This window comes from Anolis sagrei, chromosome 2, assembly GCF_037176765.1.
Source record: "Anolis sagrei isolate rAnoSag1 chromosome 2, rAnoSag1.mat, whole genome shotgun sequence".
NCBI lineage: Eukaryota > Metazoa > Chordata > Lepidosauria > Squamata > Dactyloidae > Anolis > Anolis sagrei.
In genome coordinates, this window is record NC_090022.1 from 77,013,838 (window position 1) to 77,028,304 (window position 14,467).

Below are 14,467 nucleotides of genomic sequence, written 5' to 3' on the forward strand. Positions count from 1 at the left end.
CCTTTTGCTCATCACAAACGTAATCTTCACCATCTTTTCTTAATTACAAACATATCCACTGTAGGGGTTATTCAACTGCAATTTAATGAACAAGCCCGTGCAAATTATAAAGTTTTAACAAGAACTAAACATGAAAATAACAGCATTAGCACTCTACTGCAATGATAAAGTGGGAGCATCATCCCGTGTTGTCAAATGCATCACATCAGATTCATCCATATTACCGGAAGTGATGGAGAATCAGGGTTTTCGACTCAATTACACATTACGCAGAGTGAGCAGTTTGATCTCTCGACTGCAGTGTGTATACACAGATACGATGGAAGGAGAATTTGCTGTTGGGCCATAGTAATTGGCACCTTTTCTGAGTATAATTGCATGCAAGTCAGTATTACTTATTTCACATGGACTTAGAGCTGTTCACCAGTGGGATTCTCTTCCTCTGAGTGTGGTGGAAGCTCCTTTAGTGGCTAAAACAGAGGCTGGATGGTCTTCTGTCAGGGGTGCTTTGAATACAATATTCCTGCTTCTTGGCAAGGGGTTGGACTGGATGTCCCACGAGGTCTCCTCCAACTTTATGATTTGCATGAAACACTGACACACTGCAGCTGACACACAAACATGTTGTGACACACAGTTTGGAAAACTGCTATACATTTCCATTATTTCAATCATGAAACTCACCCTATCAGTTCTCAGTGATGCTTATTATACCATATGTGCCTTCCTATGTTAAGCCATCAAGTTCATCTTTATTTCCCATGTTACAGGCATTAAAGACTTCTAAGGGTCGTTTTCCCCAGCTGATTCCTTCTTGTCTTTTTTCCACCCAGTCTTGGGCCAGTAATTGTACTATTGGTCAGTTCCTCCTGTACCATCAAAGCCATTTCCCTCTGTGCTTGGTGTTCTGTTCTTTGGAACACCATTTCACCTCCTCATATAATTCAGTTTAAAATCATTCTGATCAGATTTGTGATACTCTTCCTAGACAAACATTTATTCAACTGCTGCGTGGTGCAGCTCATCTCCTGCCAGAGGCCCCCATTTTCATGAAAGGACAAGTGATAATGATAGTGATGATGTTGTCTATATTTATTTATATCCTTCTTTCCCCCCAGGATCAGGACACAATACATTTAAAATATGTTAAAACCAGTTCAGCTTCCCTAGCACTTTTCTGTTTTAAAGCTTAACTGTTTTGGCCTGCCACTGGAGGGACAACAAGGAGGAGGTTATGAATAACTTTCCAATAACTTTAAAGCATAGGTTCTTTTTATTGCAATTTTCCAGTAAGAGAAAGGGTATCAGAACGTTTACAGAACAACATTTAGATATACAGATTCTATGTAACTACATTGGATACACAAACCTACAGTTACATTGGATAACAAACAAACAAAGGGGGTTACCTTTATACTCACCATTCACACTCACATACAGAACACATTCATTCATCCTCATGTATACATCAACATTTCTTCCACTGTCTCCTGGAGAATAACATGTCTTAGGCCAGATTTTGCTTCCATGCAGTCTGCCAATGCACAGTTCCTAAATTTCCAAAACTTCTAAAACACACCCTCTTTCCCTAAGAACAATGCCAAGGATCAAATCCCTGTTTTCCCTTCAGGAGAAACTGGCTCCCAAACATATTATGACTCCAAAACGCACTCCTTTCTCTTACCTTCAGAAAAGGAGGTAGTGACCAGAATTCTGCATTTCATAGCAGATGTGCCACTCCCAAATACACACACCATCTCTCTCCTTCCCAAGGGGCAGAGCATGGCGAGTGAATAGCATAACTGTCTGTCACAATTTTGGATTGTAATAAGGTCTCTTATATAGCAATATTTTTTTGCTGATGTTGTTCCAAAGTTGTAAATGAATGATAGATGTTTTTCCAGCTTGAAACATCCTGGCTTCATCTCAGTTTCTTGATAGCTATTGACATTGCACAATTGGTGTTGATAAACATAAGTCCTGTGTTGATTTCCTTCTTAAAGAAAGAAACTTTGTAAACATTTGCTTAACGTAAAGAGCCATTGTATCTCATAATGTAAATGTGTTGTTTTTCCTCAAAAATTCAACAGCAAAAATTGTCACGGGTTATCAATGTAAGCAGTTCAGCAACTTTTAATTACAGTTCCTGAATGTAGTTGTTTTCTAGGCTTCAATATTTTAGAATTGTTTCTTCAGCCCAACTAGGCTCCATTCATACACTTTTCATACAATTCCATTCAAACCATACGTCATATATTTTAATGCATGACAGAGGCCATTCTGGCTCATGGAGGAAGGGAGTTCCAGAGTCAAGGGGCAAAGATGGAGAAGGAAGGCCCTCTCTCATCCTCACCAACTGAGCTTGTGAAGGGGGATCGGGAGAAGGGCCTCTCCTGGGGATCTCAGGGTCTGGGCATGTTCATACCAGGATACAATCTGCTAAATAGTCTGTATTTGAGCCATATGGGGCCTTTTAGATCATAATCAGCACTTTGATTGTGGATAATGTGATTTTATATCTATAAGTGGTAACGTTTATGTTTTAGTTGCTTTTAACCTTGTTTAGATTTTTAACTGAATGATAATTTAATTGTTGAATTGTTTAAGGCTTTGAATTTTGCCTCTGCTGTAAGATGCCTTGAGTCCCCTTCAGAGTCAAGAAGGCGGGATATAAATATAGTAAATAAATAAATAAATAAATAAATTTTCATCTGTGGCAGGCATTCTCAGAGGTTGCCATGTCTGTTGGAAAAACAGACCTCACAAGATGCCTGCCATAGATGTAAGTGAAGTGTCAGGAGAGAATGCTACTGGAACATGGCCATACAGCCTGAAAAACTCAGCAACCCATTGATTTCGGCCATGAAAGCCTTCGCCAACAAAACTGCAGGTATATCTCAGTGATGCTGCTGAAAGAAAGAAAAATATTCCAGTTAAACAGAAGATGAGGAAGAGAAGGGAGGGCATGACCATAAAAAGACATTGTAAAATGGAGCTTTTTACCAGAGGCTTTGTTAACTGAGGTATGCCTCTAATGATGATGATCTTCTTGCCAGTACTAAATGCATATCTGTTGGTGTGTAGTACAAACAAGGAGGTGAATATATACATTTACTCTATGTCCTATTTATGAATTTTTTTGTCAGAGTATAGGTGGGCACTGTTGCTCAAGCCAGATAGGCTTTTAGTCTGATCCAACATGACACTTGTTGCTATAAACTGGGAAAAAATGATTGGTGCAATATCAAAGCAGGTATGAGAAGACAATATTTGAGAATAATATTGGATGATAAAATGATATTTTGAAATGTATATGGTTTATATTATATGTAATGTTTTTAACTGTATTTATGTTTTTTGGGGGCATTGACTGCCGACTCTAAACCACCTCAAGTTGCCTCTGGGTTGAGACGGGCAGTATATAAATATAGTAAATAAATAAATAAATAAATTACAGTATGACTAATATATCTGTGGGATTGCTAGCCACTGTTTCATTTACACACATCTGACGCGCAACCTCTTCATATGGGGCTACATTCGGTGCCATATGCCGATTTAGCCTTGGTCACCCACCAAGCCGGCTGGCTCCCATCATGTGACACTGTGACAGCTCTGTGGGTGAAAGAGGGCAGAGTCGGCGCATGCTGCCACCAGGGCAACACGGGAGGGCTCCCATGTTGCCATTTTAATGCAAGGGGGGAGCCGCATGTACTACATGATCACCCTTGGCTGGAGCTGAGTAATGCAGGGCATGGGGTGCCAGGTTCCCCATGCCCCCCTACAAAGCAGAGCACCTCCAGCAGCTGTCTAACGAGATCAAAAGTATCCTCTTTAGGCATTACCTATGTCCTCAACTGCAACTCTATGGTATTCTTGGACCAGAAGCTCTTCATTTCAATTGGGTTCATTATTATATGCATCCCTTGGATGGATATCATTGGGGATCCTGTTATTCTTGTCACTAACTTCTCTATTTTTTTTTCTTTTCTTGTTATTCCTACATCCCTTTACTACTAATTTTCCCACAATGCTATAGAAAACCAGTGTTTTCATTTTCCTTTTTTCTTTTAAATAGTCGATAAAGGGCTGCCATTCTTAAAATTTGGGATGATCTGGCAATTGTATAAGTCTTGTCAGTTTGTCCATCTCTTCCGGATCCAACATTTTTGTAATCCATAGATCTTGGGTGGGAATTTCCTCTTGTTTCTAAAAGTAAGCATAAACAAACCTTGCTGCAGTTACCATGTATAAAAAGAACGTTGGGATTTTATTTTTGATAGTGTTGAATTTGTAAGTCCCAACGGAAAGGCTTCTAGCTCAAGTTGTACTTGAATATTTAAGATGTTTTCAATGGTCTTATTAATTATATTTCTTCTTCTTTTTTTCTTTTTTCTTTTTTTGCTTTAGGACATGTCCACCACATATGGTAAAAAGTTACTTCTTTTTTATGACATTTCTAACAAGCATTGTGAAAGGTTGGTTCCATCTTTGCTAATCTATCTGTGGTCATATACCATCTATACATCATCTTGCAACATTTTTCTCTTAGTCCATTATATCTTGTGAATTTAATCTTTGTTTTCCACATACGTTCCCATTAGTCTAGGAGGATATTATGGCCCACATTCTCTAACCATTGAATCATACAATCTTTGATTAGATGTACTTCTTTGTCTAATTTTAATATTTTATAGACTTTTGCAATTTGGTTTTCTTTGGACTGGAAAAATATTATCTATATTATATTATTATTACCTTTCCAATCAATGCCTATATTCTTAGCCATCTGGTATCTTTCTTATAGTTGTCTGTATTGGAACCATGAAAATTGTGTGTCCTCTTGTTGTAGTTGGCATGGGTATTTTTAGATGAGCTTCACTTTGTTGTCCAATTAATATCTATTTATAGGTGGGCTATTAGCCTCTCCCATCTTTGTTCAATGGAAGGCTTATTTGATAGATATCCACAAAGGTATTTTTAAGTGGAGTCTTGATTTGTCTTTTTTCCATATTCTATATAGTGTATTACAAACTACAGGAAAGGAAATTCCACCTGAACATTAGGAAGAACCTCCATAACTGTTAGAGCTGTTCAGCAATGGGACTCTCTGCCCTGGACTGTGGTGGAGGCTCCTTCTTTGGAGACGTTTAAACAGAGGCTGGATGGCCATCTGTGGGGGTGCTTTGAATGCAATTTTCCTGCTTGTTGGCAGGGAATTGGACGAGGATGGCCCACGAGGTCTCTTCCAACTCTAGGATTCTATTATTTAGCAGGAATCTCTTAAAATTAGTCGTTTAATGTTTTTCATATATTAAGTATCCATGCCATCCATATCTTAAATCATGTCCTTCTGATGTAATTAATCTTTTATTATCTAGAGTTATCCCTTCTTTTATCCAAACTAGAGCTGCAGTTTCATAGTATAGTTTAAAGTCTGATAAAGCCACACTCGCTCTGTCTTTGGCATCTTGCAATGATTTCATCTTAATTCTTGTTCGTTTATATATTTTTTTGTCTTTCAATATGAATTTGCTAATATTTTTGTTCTATTTTTGAAGCAGGTATAATTTAATAATATTGGTGTTGTTCAGAAAAGAAACATAATTTTAGGGAGAACATTCATTTTAATTGTAGAAATTCTTCCCAGCAAAGAAAATTCTAGCTGGGACCATCATTTTAAATATTTTTGTATTCCATTCTTTGCTTTTCCATAGTTGTTTTTCTGTAGGTCCTAATTTTTCATAGTCATGTAGATTCCCAGATACTTGACTTTGTTGACAATCTTAGTACCTATCTTTCCCCTCAAAATTCTCTGGTCCTGCTGCTGCTGAATTTTTCCCTGTCCAGCCACTTTTCCAAAGCCCTCAATAATTTTCAATAGTTTATGTATCGTCTCTATGGGCTCTTCTGTTGCAATCATCGCATCATCTGCAAAGAGCCTCAATTTGATAGTTTCTTTTTTTTATTTTCACTCCTTCAATTGTGTTTTCTTCTCAAATTTTCTTGTATTTTTCTTGCTAACACTTCTACCATTGTTATAAATAGCAATGGTGATAATGGACATCCTTTTCTCACTCCTTTCTGGATTTCAAATCTTTCAGCCTAATCACCATTTTTTTTAATTCTTGCATATCATTTAGTATAGATTGCCTCCACCCCATTCAAGAAATTTTGTCCACATGTAATTGTCTTGAGCATTTTTTCATAAATTCCCAGCTGAAAATGTCAGACGCTTTTTCCGCTTTTTCTGAAGAGGCAAGCATCTTGTTTTTCATTGTGTTTATGGAAGTATTCTATCAAACTGAGCATCACTCTCATATTTTCTCTGATTTGCCTTCCAGGTAAGAAGCCTGCTTGATCTTCATATATCCATCCTGCTAGTATATTCTTTAGTCTGTTTGCTAGTAGGTAAAGGTAAAGGTTTTCCCCTGACATTGTCCAGTTGTGTCCGACTCTGGGGTGTGGTGCTCATCTCCATTTCTAAGCCAAAGAGCCAGCGTTGTCCGTAGACACCTCCAAGGTCATGTGGCTGGCATGACTGCATAGAGCGCTGTTACCTTCCCGCCAGAGCCTATTGATCTACTCACATTTGCATGTTTTTGAACTGCTAGGTTGGCAGAAGCTGGGGCTGATAGCGGAAGCTCATGCCGCTCCCTGGATTTGAACCTGTGACCTTTCAGTCAACAAGCTCAGCAGCTCAGCGCTTTAACCCACTGCGCCACCAGGGGCTCCATTACATAAAATAGTTTATGATTGGTGTTTCGTAACAAAATAGGTCTGTAGTTCTGGACTTGTAGGGGATCCTGACCTTCTTTTGAGATCAATGCAATGTTTGCTTCTTGCCACGTCTCTAGTATCTGCCCTTTTTTAGTAATGCATTCAAAACTTTGTGGAAGGGTAGTACAGTGAAAGCATCTGGTCCTGGTAACTTATCTAATTTCAAACCCTTGATCACCATTGTCACTTCATGCATTGTTATTGGGTTGTTTAACCATTTTTGTTCCTCCTCAGAGATAGTTGGGAGGTTTTGCTTTTGAAGATATTCTTGTATTTGTTCTTGTGATATTTCTCTTTTTTGTAAAGTTTTTGAAAGTATTTTTGAAATGTTTGTTTTATCTTTTGTTCTCTCTTTATTTTTTGTTCATCCCTTTTAACATATTCATATTTTCCTTCTGCATCTCTCTTTTTAATTTATTTGCCAGCCATTTCCCTGGTTTATTTACATATTCAAAATATTTTTGCTTTGCAAATTTTAGGGTCTTTTCCATTTGATGCACCGTTAACACTGAGGCTTGTTGACAAAGTTATTTCAGCTCTTGTTGGAGTTTTACATTTGTTATATCCTTGTTAATTGTCTTTTTTTCCCTTTTTTTAATCTCCTGTAATTTCTTCATTTTTTCTGTCTTTTCTTTCTATGTATTGAATTTAACTGGATGAAATTTCTGCTTTATTTGTGTCCCCTATTGTTCTCAGAAATGATTTTCTTGATTCTTCAAAAGACTTTCATTACTTTTCCATATAAATTGCTTTCTCAGAATTGCAATTTCTATTGTTGGACAGTGGTCTGAAATAATCTTTGACTGGATTTACTAAATTCTTAGTGATCCAAATCATATCAATTATTGAGTATGACTTGTGTCTTTCAGATAAGGTATAGTCCTTTTCTTCTGGGTGTAAGAACCTCCAGATGTCTATAACTGAAAGTTCTTCAACCATATTCCAGAAGTTTTAAAACTGTATTTTTAACCTACACACAGAGCACTGTTTTATTGTGGGTTTGTTTTGGGGGTTTTATTAGCATTGTTTTAAATTGATTAAAGTGTGTGAATATTAGCCACCTTGAGTCCCCTCGGGAAGGAAGGCAGGATATATATAAAGTAAATAAAATAATAAATAAGTATGGATGAGGGAATGGGAGGAAGGAAGGAAGGAAGGAAGGAAGGAAGGAAGGAAGGAAGGAAAGAGCCATCAAGAGAGTTTGCCCACCATTACCAGAATGCTGCCATGGAGACATTGTGAAACAGGCCTCAGAGCTGGAGAAAGTTGAAAGTAGGTGGGAAGTGGTCCCAGTGACACCCAGGTAATGCCAGGTATGTATGCTAGTATTTTATAAAGTGGCTTTTTGTCTCCTGTTCATCTCATTTGGGGTTCCATTTGCTGGGATAAGGTTCCATTTGCTGGGCCGACCCACCATGCTGGGCCCTCAAATCCCAGGCACACAGGCTTAGAGCCCTGTTAGCCACACACACACACCATTTATGAGAGCCATGCCAGATATTCTGAATGTGATTACAATGGTAACTTAAGAAATGTTTAGGAAAATTCCCATTCAATCCGGTTGAACTTTTGCATATTCTAAAAGGGAATAGAACAATTCAATGGTATAAAAGGATGGTTCTGCCTATAGCAGGGCATTAGCAGGCTGCTTCAGTCACAGGAGATATGCCACAGGGGAGATGGATGGAGGTGGGATTGGAAACTAAATGGTGCAGAAGTACTTGAAAGGGTGGGTCTGGGTGTAGTGGGGCAGAGGCAGCATTTATGCTCCAAATCAGGCCCCCAAATGTTGGACATCTGATGGTTGTGAAGGCAAGTCTGACATTCTGTTAGCTGCTTATCATTGTTATTGTGTTGCTTCTGCCTTATGGCAATCCCAAGGAAACCCTATGGTGGGGTTTTCTTGGCAAGGTTTGTTCACAAATTTGTTCACAGCTTCCTCTTTGCCTTCTCTTGCAACCAAGACAGGGCAACTTGCCCAAGGACACCCAATGAGTTCCCAATAGCTGAGCAGTGATTCGAACTCTGGCCTCTTAGATTGTAGTCTAAAGCTTAAACCAATACACCAACCTGAGCTCTCCTGCTATCATACTGTACTGAAAATGATACTAGGACTGGCTAGAAAGAAAAACCCACCATCCATCTATGAAAGTCTTCTCATCCCAGCAAATGGAACCTGTAATGGAATCTCTGTTATACAGTGTAAATTATTTGGGTATTCCCGATATTTCACACAAGAATAAATAATTTAAGTATTTTCCTCTCACCAAAAAATTGTGCACATTTGCAATTTTTGTGAGTTTTTGTACTTGAGGTTTTTAAGAAAATGTGCAAAAAAGAAACATTTTTTGTGCAGAAAATAATATAGCTAGTGCAAAATATATTTTGCACAAAAACCGTTTTTGGACGAACAGCTTTTGTTCCTCAAAAAATTCCTAACATGTGAAAAAGCATTGCAACATTTACCAAGGAAAGAGGGAGGCAGAAAGATGTCAGTCTCTTAAAAAAAAATAGAGAATGAGAAAGTTCCAAGTTTTCTTTACTTCCACAGTAAATAGTACTAAATGGGTTATATGAATAAGCTATGTTGTCCACTAGTAAAAATGAAGCTGCTGCCTGTCTCGTACACTGCTGTGCAAGTAAATGGGGAGCTCCAGGGTTCCTCAGTTCCAAAATATCAAGCAGTGTCAACTATGGTTGTTCAGCTGCTAAGCCATCTGATATTTTGACACGTGGAATTTACTGTCCTTTGGCTGCCTGAACTGACACTGAGGGATCATGGGCACTGTGATGTATTTGTTTGTGGAGGACTGGAGAATTGCAAATTGTTTTTGTTAAATATGAAGTCTCAAGTGAACAAATGTAAGGTTGGACAAAACTGCTTCATTATGAGCAATATTTCAGATAGCAATCCTAAAGATGTTTCTTATAACAAAGAGATAATGTGCAAGTGGCGTGAAAGTACTCTTAACAAATATGAGGAGGCAAGATGCTTGTCAAAAAGCATAGCTGTATTTTGCTGTACTGTGTGCCCTTGATGTTGTCCATGACCCCCATGCATACTAAAAGACATGGATTATCATACCCCATTATATACAATGGTGTAGTAAAGTGGTGTCCCTTAAATAGCAAAATAAAGGTTTCCTTTTTGGAATTTCTGCCAAGGCAGGGGTGGGGTGGGGGTTGTATTTTCAATGTGTGAAAGGTTGAATCCACTGATGCACAATCCATGGATATGGATGGATGACTGTAAAACCACCTCATCAGAGAGCCCTGGCAAAGCATCACTCGTCATCAGGCTTCCACGAGGAAAGAGGGAGAAGTGGGGTGAATCTGGCGCTCTGTGCACAGCTTCCTCTCAGTGACGTTTTCTTCATCACATGGGGAAAGTCATCCTCTTGGAGAGGTCCTTTGCTGGCTCCACTAGCACAACACAGGAATCCTCCCATGTTGGGGTGAAAGCGACCAACAACACTTTCACCCCAGTTGGGGGCGGTGCCTACACCAGAATTCACACAATGTCATGTGATGTCCAGCGTTGGTCTCTGTCCCCCAGACAGGATGAAAGTGTCCTAGGATGCTGATTTCATCCTGTCTGATGGAGATGAAACATCTCCATAGAACTTAAAATACCATAAAGGACTCCTTTGAGTTCTCACAGATGTGTTCCTTTAGTCTTACAGCAGAGGGCACTGTATCTTTGTTGCAGGCAACATGCATACGGTTATAATTTGTCCTACTACCATATTGTTCAACCTGCATTTCTTTGATGGGCATTTGTTAAAAGCCGAAGAGCTCTGCCCCTTCTGTTTTGAGGACTGACTGACTGTTAAAAGCTGGATTGTTTCTCATTTACTTAAGAGTTTCAGAACAACCAGTTAGTTCTGCACACATTTATTACTTGTTTATTGGATTATATTGTAATGCATGCTTTTTTAATGTTTTAGTGAAACAAAACGTCTAAAAGGCTGAATATGAATGTTGAGATTCCATTTTTCCAAGGTAAGCTTATCCAAGCCATCCTGTAATGTGTGGTTTCCCCTCCTCTTTCCTATCAATGATATTAAAAATAGTAGTGTAGCAGAGACAGAATAAGCAGGTTCAAAGACTTTTTGGTTAGCAGATATTATAACATTATCTGCCACATTCATACACCAGGACTCCTCTATTCCTTTTGAGGTTAGTTACAGTGCCCACAGCAACAATGCTGCAGAATGGAGAAAACAATCTTTTCAGCAACATGATATCGCGAGCTACTTCAGTTGTAATCTAAAGTATTTGAGACTAGTTTGGCCTAGAATTAGTAAGACATCTTTGTTCCTGGTAAAGATGAAAATTCTCATATATATATATATATATATATATATATATATATATATATATATATCCGCATAGCTCAATACATTTTTAACTGTCTAGACTGTTGCTATAGAAAATAGCCTGGTTAGGCCTGAACTTTAAAAGTTACTATAGAATTCTAGAATCGAAAATTCTCCATCGTCTGTGTGGGTGGGATACGGACACCTTTGCTTTCTGGTGGTTCAGTGTGTGCAGACTTTGTTTCATACACAAGTCGATTATAAATATTGTGTACCTATGCCTAGTGTTGCCTGGGTGTCAGAAGGATTGTGCCCCCTTGCTTTCATCCCTTCTTTCTCTTTCCCTCACCTCATACTTTCCCCCTTTTCTTTCTCTTCCTTACTCCCTTTCCTGATTTTTCTTTCATATTTGATACAAAAGTCAGCACCATGACTGACTTTGAGAATCTTTTGATTAAAAGTTCAGTCAACCTTCTGTATCCAGGGATTCTGTGTGCATAATTCAAACAGTCACAGCTTGAAAATATTTGTTGGGGAAATGCCAAAGCCAATCTCGATTTTTATAGCACTAAGCTGATTCTGAGCATATTCTGCTTAGCCTTCCACCATTTTACAAATCTTCAGGCTCTCTTTGGCACTCATTTCAGTTGTCTATAATTTTATATAAAGGGCACCATTTTACTACGCTATTGTACATAATGGATCTTAACTTCACACAGATGTTGGTGTCCAAAGTAGGTCCTGAAATCAAACTCCGGGAGATATTGATGATCTACTGTACCTTTAAACATAGGAAGAGTGCATTTGTTTCTCAGTCACAAACCCGAAATCATTATTTATATCATGACAGCCAGACCTGGGAGGAAGTGAATATCTGGGGCAAAGTGTGTGAATTCCTAGCAGACAAAAGACGCCAGGTTTTGAGGCAGCCTCTGCGGAAAGAACTGAATAAAAATGAGTGGTTTAAAAATATCTTGCTACACAACTGATTGCTGGTAGTGTATCTACAGATGTTGGAGAACATCCCTTCCAAAGGAACTTCGTAAAATCTAGGACACATCTTCTACAATTATAGCCAAGGAGAGGAAAAACTGGGCTACAAGGACTTAAATGCAGAAGTTACCTTTTTGGGAAAGAAAACCCCCTCAAATGCATATAATGTGAGCCAACAGAAATACAGTATGTGGTGATAAAATTTCCTTGATTTCAGCATGAATGAATAAAGTCCAATGTATTGATCAAACTGAGTTCAGCAATTGCATGCTGGAGGTTTCTTCCTTCCTCACAGAATAATGGTGATTTTTCTCATCAACTGTAGAATAACCCTGTGACTAAGGCCCCTTCCACACAACTGAATAAAATCCCACATTTTCTGCTTTGAACTGGCAGTGTGGACTCAGATAACCCAGTTCAAAGCAGATATTGTGGGATTTTCTGCCTTGATATTCTGAGCTGTGCGGATGGGCCCTAACCTTGTTCTCTTAGTAGTTACTGAACTTTTTCTTGGTGTCAAATGTGTGCCTGTCTATTTTTCTGTTTGTTCTATACAGACAACAGAAAGATATTGCTGGAAAAGGACAGTTTAAATCACATCAGAGAATGAGTAAGTTACCATTAAAGCTTTCAGGTGGCAGATTAAGAACTCAATCCATGTGTAACAAATGTAGGGGCCCTTCTATAACCCATAATATCAAGGCAGATCACAATATCTGCTTTGAACTGGATTATCTGAATCGACACTGCTATATAATCCAGTTCAATATGGATTTTATACAGCTGTGTGAAAGGGGCCTATGTGGCCCTATCTATGCTGTCATATAAAGTCTACATTATCTGCTTTGAACTGGATTACCTAAGTCTACACTGCCATATAATCCAATTCAAAACAGATAATCTGGATTTTATATGGCAGTGTAGAAGGGGCCTATGTGAGCTTTCTACACAAAATGCCTGAGAAAGCCATGTATACAATACATCAGTGAAAATAAGGGGAAGGCAAAGTCTCTGGATAGTTATGTGCCATTTCAGACTGAATGTTCTGAATGGACATTGAAAATAAGCTTTTATTTAGAAAACATGAATTTTCATAATTATGTCAGTAATTGTTGATTATACACACTCACACATTGTTGATGATATTATTTTATTTTCAAACATAAAAAGTATATTTGACCAAGATTTAAATAATTGACAAATGTGTGACAAAACATTACTTTCAGTTCTACATAGAAATGCCACAGGCCTTATCTCTTGCATTTCATGGCCTTTTGGTCTCAAGACTTGTGTTTCTCCTTTGTATCTTCCAAATGACTCCCCCATCCATTCATTTGATAAAGTGAGTACCAGCCAATCCATTAAACCTTATGGTATGATACATTTGCTGCAGAATTGCTGGTAAAATTCTGCACTGACTGAAAAAATTAGCAAAGCTGTTCCTGTACAATTCCTCAGTCTCATTTTATATTTAAAATGTCATCTATTGCAGACCACTTAAAACTACAGTTTTACTAGTACACTATTGCTTACATTATCATCATCATTAGTGGACTATGCTTCTTATTTTACACTTAAAATTGTACGCTCTTGGGAATGGGAAAGAAAAAAAGAAGAGCAGGGATGGATTTGGGAGATTTTATTACTTGAAATCATAAATCTTGCTTACTTTGTTGTGTTCATGGGCGGTCTAAAGAACAACCTGTTGTGTTCCAAAGGGTAAGTACAACTCCTTTTGGCAGCACCAGTTATGCTGTATTTATGCCAAACTCCTTCAACTATTAGTCAGTGATTTTGTCTGTCTCACACATGACTTAACTGGATTTAAACTACTTAATCTGGAGACAATAAAACTACTTGACATCATTTACTTTGTGCGTTTTTAACAGGTCTCCTGGAACTGGACATACTGGCCAGTCCATAATCTGCTTGATTTAGATTGATTTCCCTATTGTTTCCTATGCCATGGAGCTTAATTTGGGATACTTTAAAATGCTTTATAGCACAAGCTGATGTACAGTGATATAGGAAAGGTTAATACTTTATAAAGCTAATTTAGATGCACAAACTGTAATTTTGATTGATTTAGATCCATTGTGTTTCCCAAATGGCATTATGTATAAGCACTGGCCTTACCTTTCTGAAAGATAAGTAGAAAAATTGCCAGTATTTCCTGCTGACCTAAAATAAGAGAATTGTTGGATTCCCCCTCCCTCCCACAAAAAAATGGCCAAAAGCATAATAGAAATAATTTAGTTGGGAATGGAGAATCAGTAAGAAACATCTGATATGGTTTTACTGGCTTACATACTACATTAAAGGGGAAAATGTTTGGAACGCAACAATATTTGAAAGTGCAGTAACATGATATGCTT